Raw genomic sequence first — 5,845 nt, 5'->3', positions numbered from 1 at the left:
GGTTCGGCTGGGTGGGCCAGGTGGCAGGGGCGGTGGCTAGCTGGGCCTTTCGGCCCAGGGGGAAGGGGGGGTTTCTTCTTTTTCCCTTTCTTTTCCTTTTTTATGTTCCGTTTTATTTATTTGGGCATTTAAGCACTTTATAAATTTGTGTCATCTACACCATAATTGCCTATGCCATATTTGGCATTGTCCGAACATTTTTGTTTCAATTTTTGAAAACTTTTATTGTTGACATTAATTTGAATTTGAATTTTGAAGTGGTTTCGAATTAACCCAAGATTAACTACAGTGACAGAGGTGATGTGGCACCATTAACGTGAGATTACTGTAGCATGATTATTCGGGCGTCACAATTCTCCTCCACTACAAGAAATCTCGTCCCGAGATTTTGGAGGTAGCAGGAAAGAGTGCGGGGTATTCATCACACAGACGATCCTCTCGTTCCCAGGTGGCTTCATCTTCAGAATGGTGTGACCACTGAACTTTGAGGAACTTGATCGCCTTCTGGCGTGTGCGGCGTTCAGCTTGGTCGAGAATGCGGACCAGATGCTCTTTATAGGAGAGGTCCTGTTGCAATTCGAGCACTTCATGATCCACTGCTCGGATTGGGTCCTTGAAGCAGCGACAGAGCTGTGACACGTGGAATACATCGTGAACCTGAGAAAGGTTCGACGGAAGCTCCAGTTGATATGCCACCTTCCCACGCCTTTCGAGAATAATGAATGGGCCAATATAGCGAGGAGCTAGTTTGCCCTTGATCCCGAAGCGGTGAGCACCCTTCATTGGTGTAACTCGAAGATAGGCCTTTTCGCCAGTTTGATAGACCATGTCCTTATGTTTACGGTCATACTGACTCTTCTGACGCGAATGAGCAGTCTTGAGATTCTCGCGAATAATGCGGACTTGTTCTTCGGCATGTTAGATAATATCCGGACCAAAGAGTGGACGTTCCCCAGTTTCTGACCAGTTCAGAGGGGTTCGGCACTTTCTTCCATATAACACTTCAAAGGGGGCCATCTTCATACTAGCTTGATAGCTATTATTATAAGAGAACTCAGCATACGGGAGAGACTCCTCCCATTTCTTGCCGAAGGAAATAACACAAGCTCGAAGCATGTCTTCGAGAATTTGGTTGACACGTTCAACTTGCCCTTGCGACTGCAGATGAAACGCAGTACTGAATGACAGATGAGTTCCCATAGCTTCTTGGAAACTTGCCCAGAATCTTGAAGTGAATAAGCTGCCACGGTCCGAACTGATAACCAGTGGAATACCGTGAAGTGAAACAATTCTGGACATATAGAGAGTTGCAAGCTGACTAGCAGTGATCGTTTCTTTGACCGCCAGAAAATGTGCAACTTTAGAAAGTCGGTCAATGACGGCAAGAATAGCATCATTACCTTTCTGCGATTTGGGAAATCCAGTGACGAAGTCCATCTCGACATGGTCCCATTTCCATTCAGGAATAGAGATAGGTTGCAGAGTTCCAGCAGGCCTTTGATGTTCTGCTTTGATACGACGGCAAATGTCACATTCAGCAACATAACGAGCAATGTCTTGCTTCATGTTAGACCACCAGAATCTCTGGCGGATGTCTTGGTACATCTTTGTACTACCAGGATGGATACATAGAGGCGTATCATGAGCTTCTGTCATAACCTCCTGAGTCATATTCAGGTTTTCCTTCTTACATGGCACCACTAGGCGGCCTTTGAAGTACAAGGCGCCATCATCAGCAATAGTGAAGAATGATGGCTTTCCTTCTTTGAGGTCGCGCTTAATCTTGGGGACTTCAGAGTCATATCCCTGTAATGTCTTGATGGAGCTCACGAGATCGGGTTCGACCGCCAGGGTATAGAGGGAACCCTTGGAAACAACACGGAGATTCATCTTGCGAGACTCCTCAGGAGGGGGAGCGAGTGCACCCGGAGGAACAATATGGAGGTTCAGCTTTCTGAATTCTTCAACAAGTGAGGGCTGAACTTTGTGAATCTGGAGGTGGTTGCAGTAAGACTTGCGGCTCAAGGCATCAGCCATTACATTAGCCTTGCCTGGTGTATAGGAAATACCCAAGTCAAAGTCTGCAACAATCTCCATCCATCTCTGCTGACGGAGGTTCAGGTCTGGCTGAGTAAACAGATACTTCAGACTTTGGTGGTCGGTGAAGATCTCGCAACGATTACCGAGAAGGTAATGTCGCCACTGTTTCAGTTAATGGATAACAGCATCAAGCTCGAGGTCATGAACTGGGTAGTTCTCTTCGTGAGGGTGCAATTGTCGAGAGGCATAGGCAATCACTTTGCGCTCCTGCATAAGGACACAGCCTAATCCTTGATGGGAAGCGTCGCAGTAAATGACGAAGTCCTTCTTAGTATCAGGTGGAGCTAGTACTGGGGCAGAAGTCAACTTGTCTTTGAGTGCCTGGAAGCTTTCCTGACACTTATCTGTCCACTAAAACTTGACGCCCTTATGAAGCAGGTTAGTCAGAGGTCTGGCTGTCTTGGAGAAGTTCTCGACGAATCGACGGTAATAGCTGGCGAGACCGAAAAAACTTCTGACTTGCTTAATGTTCTTCGGAGGACTCCAATCAAGAATAGCCTGGACTCGTTCAGGGTTGACGGCAATACCATCCTTAGAGATGACATGCCCAAGATAGGTTACTTCAGGAAGTCAGAATTCACATTTGGAGAACTTGGCATAAAGTTGATGCTCTCGTAGCTTTTCTAGCACAAGACGGAGATGTTCAGCATGTTCCTCTTCGTTCTTGGAAAATACCAGAATATCATCCAGATAAACCACGACAAACTTATCTGACGAGAGAAGGTGGCTGGAGCATTGGTTAAGCCGAAAGACATGACGGTGTACTCGTAAGATCCATTTCGAGTCACGAATGCGGTCTTGGGGATATCCTCCTCACGAACACGGATCTGGTGGTAACCCAACCTCAAGTGGAGTTTAGAGAACACTGATGAACCAGCCAGTTGATCATACAGATCATTGATCCGAGGAAGAGGATACTTATTCTGAATGGTAGCTTGGTTTATAGGACGGTAGTCTTGGACTAATCAATTTGTCCCATCTTTCTTCTTGACAAAGAGAGAAGGTGCTCCCCAAGGAGAGCAACTTGGGTGAATGAAACCACTGCGAAGAGACTTGTCAATTTCCTCCTTAAGCTCAAGGAGTTCATGCGGCGGCATCTTGTAGGGTCGCTTGGCTATAGGAGTGGTGCCTGGTTTCAAGTCGATGACGAATTCGACAGCTCTAGCAGGGGGAATCCCTGGGAGTTCTTCAGGAAAGACGTCTAGGAATTCACGCACGACGGGAATGTTTTCAATGCCCTCGAGTGGTGCAACGTTCAATGCATTCAATGCATAGAGCCTTGCCTCGGCATTCTGAACTAGACGAGCATTGTAGCTTATTATTTCATCAGAAGGGTGTAGCAGATGGACGGTCTTGGTGGCGCAAACGATAGAAGCAGTATGCACCTTTAACCAATTTATTCCCACAATGAGATCAATGCTACAGGACTTCAATACGATGGGGGAGACAAGGAATTCTAGTCCTTCAATTTCAACAGGGACGTTGTTGCAAATCATGGAGGTCCGACATTGGCCCGCAGGGGTGTGCACTAATAGAGAAGTGTTCATGTCTTCACTTTTAATGCCATGCATGAATGCAAAATCTTCTGACACGAATGAATGCGATGCTCCTGTATCAAATCAAACAGATGCTGGTACTGAATTTACGAGGAGTGTACCCATCACAGTAGCAGGCTGGTCTTGAGCTTCGTTCAGATCAACGTGGTTGGCATGAACACAGCCATAAGACATGGCATTGTTGTTGCGGGGCTGGTTGTTACCACGACCAGCTGCTGGAAGGGCCAGTTGATTCTGGTTCTGGTTGCATTCCCTAGCACGGTGTCCTGGCTGACCACACCTGAAGCACAGACCATTATTGGGAGTGGGAGCAAGAGCTCGGGGTGGTGGAGCTGGAAGCCTTGGCTGCCTAGTTGGAGCAGCCGGCAGACGAGGTGCAGCATAAGACTGCCTTGGGGCAGGTGCATTTGGATGGTACATGCTGTTCAGGATCCATATCTTACGCTTCTGCGAGGGCGGGCCCGAAGATGAGCCCGTGTCACGGTTGCGCCTCTGAGAGCTCTGGTGTTCCTGCAGACCAGTCTCGACATTGATGGCCTTGTTCACCAAGGTGGCGAAATCGGCAAAGTCATGCACTAGAAGTGCGAGCTTGATGTCAGCTTGAAGGCCTTCATGGAACTTCTCCTGTCTGCAAGCATCAGTTGCAATGTCTTCTTCAGCATAGCGGGATAAGTCCAGAAACTCCCGCTGATAAGCTTACACAGTTTTGTTGCCCTGGGTGAGGTTGCGGAACTCACGCTTCTTCCTGTCCATGATCCCTGAGGAATGAAGCGGGCACGGAAGGCAGCTTGAAAGTCTGGCCAGGTGATGATTGTCCCAACTGGCAGAGTACGCCTGTGGCTGTCCTACCATTGAGCTGCGGGTCCCTTCAGAAAGAAGGAAGCAAAGGTGACATAGCGGGCAGGGGCTACTTCAGCAGACTCCATCTCATAGGTGATGTCACGGAGCCAGTCATCAGCATCCAACGGTTGAGTTGAGCTGCGGTACATGGTTGGGTTGAGGCGCATGAAATCCTGCAAAGTTACGAAGGTGGCTGGAACCAGTCAAACCAGATGGGTGGGTCCAGTGGGACCCACATGTCATTGACAGGGTACTAACAGAGTTTTCTTAAAACTAACTAAATAGGTTAATTAGCAGGTAGGGCCCAGTAGTTAGTGAGAGATTAGGTTTTAATTTATTTATTTAATTAATTATCAGTTTATCTATTTGTTTTTATTTGTTTTATGGGATGGGGCCCGCATGTCAGTGGCAGTAGCTGCCACATCAGTGTAGTTGACCCGGTCAACTTGGCCAGTTGGGGCCCCCAGGCCCACTGGCAGTGACCCAGGGTGGGGCCCCATGCATGCCACGTCAGCCGGCCGGCGTTTAGACGTCGGCGAGTTCGTTTTCGCGGCGGCGCGGCTCGGGCGAGCGTCGGATTTTGCCCATGGGGCACCAAATCGAGCGCGGCCAGGCTCTCTGGAACGGCCTCTTCGCGCCGCGTCCGATGGAGGGGAGCATGTCGGAGGGGGTGGCCGGAATCGAGCGCTACAGGCTCGACGGCAGCGAGGTGGTTCGGGCGTGAGAGGAAGACGGCGACGCAGCGCGCGTCAGGGCTGACGGGAAGGCTAGGGAGGAGCTACGCGTCGCGCTGAGCACAAAGGGCTCGGCCCCGTGGCCATTTGGTCACCGGAAGGGCGCCGGCGACGCGCGCAGGCGCCGGCGCAGTCGGGTTCCCGGCGGGCAACACGTTAGGAGGCACGGGGAGGCTAGTGCGCGGGCGCGTAGGGCTCCGGTGAGCATCAGGATCACGATGCCGTGCTCAGGCGAGCACGACAGAGGCCATGGCCACAGTGGCGAAGTGATCGGCGGCGGTGAGCTCTCGGGCGCGACACTGAGCTAGTTAGAGTGTGAGCTAGGGGAGCTAGAGGGCAGCGGGGGGGAGGCAGCTCACCTAGCGGCACGCACGGTGGCCCTTGGTGGCTTAGTAGCAGCAGAGGGGTGTCGCCTGAGTTGGTGAAGAACGCGGCAGCCGGAGATGTGGACGAAGGGGATCCGGTGATTCGGGGCTCCCCCGCTCCAGCTGAGGCCTCCGGTGGACGAGGAAGACGATGGAGGCGTCAACGGACACGCAGGCGCGGCGCGCGGCGACTATGGCCGCGCGATTCACGGCGGTGAGGCCATGGCGGCGCTCGGTTGCGGTGGGGAAC

This window comes from Triticum dicoccoides, chromosome 3B (genome assembly GCF_002162155.2).
Source record: "Triticum dicoccoides isolate Atlit2015 ecotype Zavitan chromosome 3B, WEW_v2.0, whole genome shotgun sequence".
Taxonomy (NCBI): domain Eukaryota; kingdom Viridiplantae; phylum Streptophyta; class Magnoliopsida; order Poales; family Poaceae; genus Triticum; species Triticum dicoccoides.
This window is presented reverse-complemented; position numbering follows the sequence as displayed.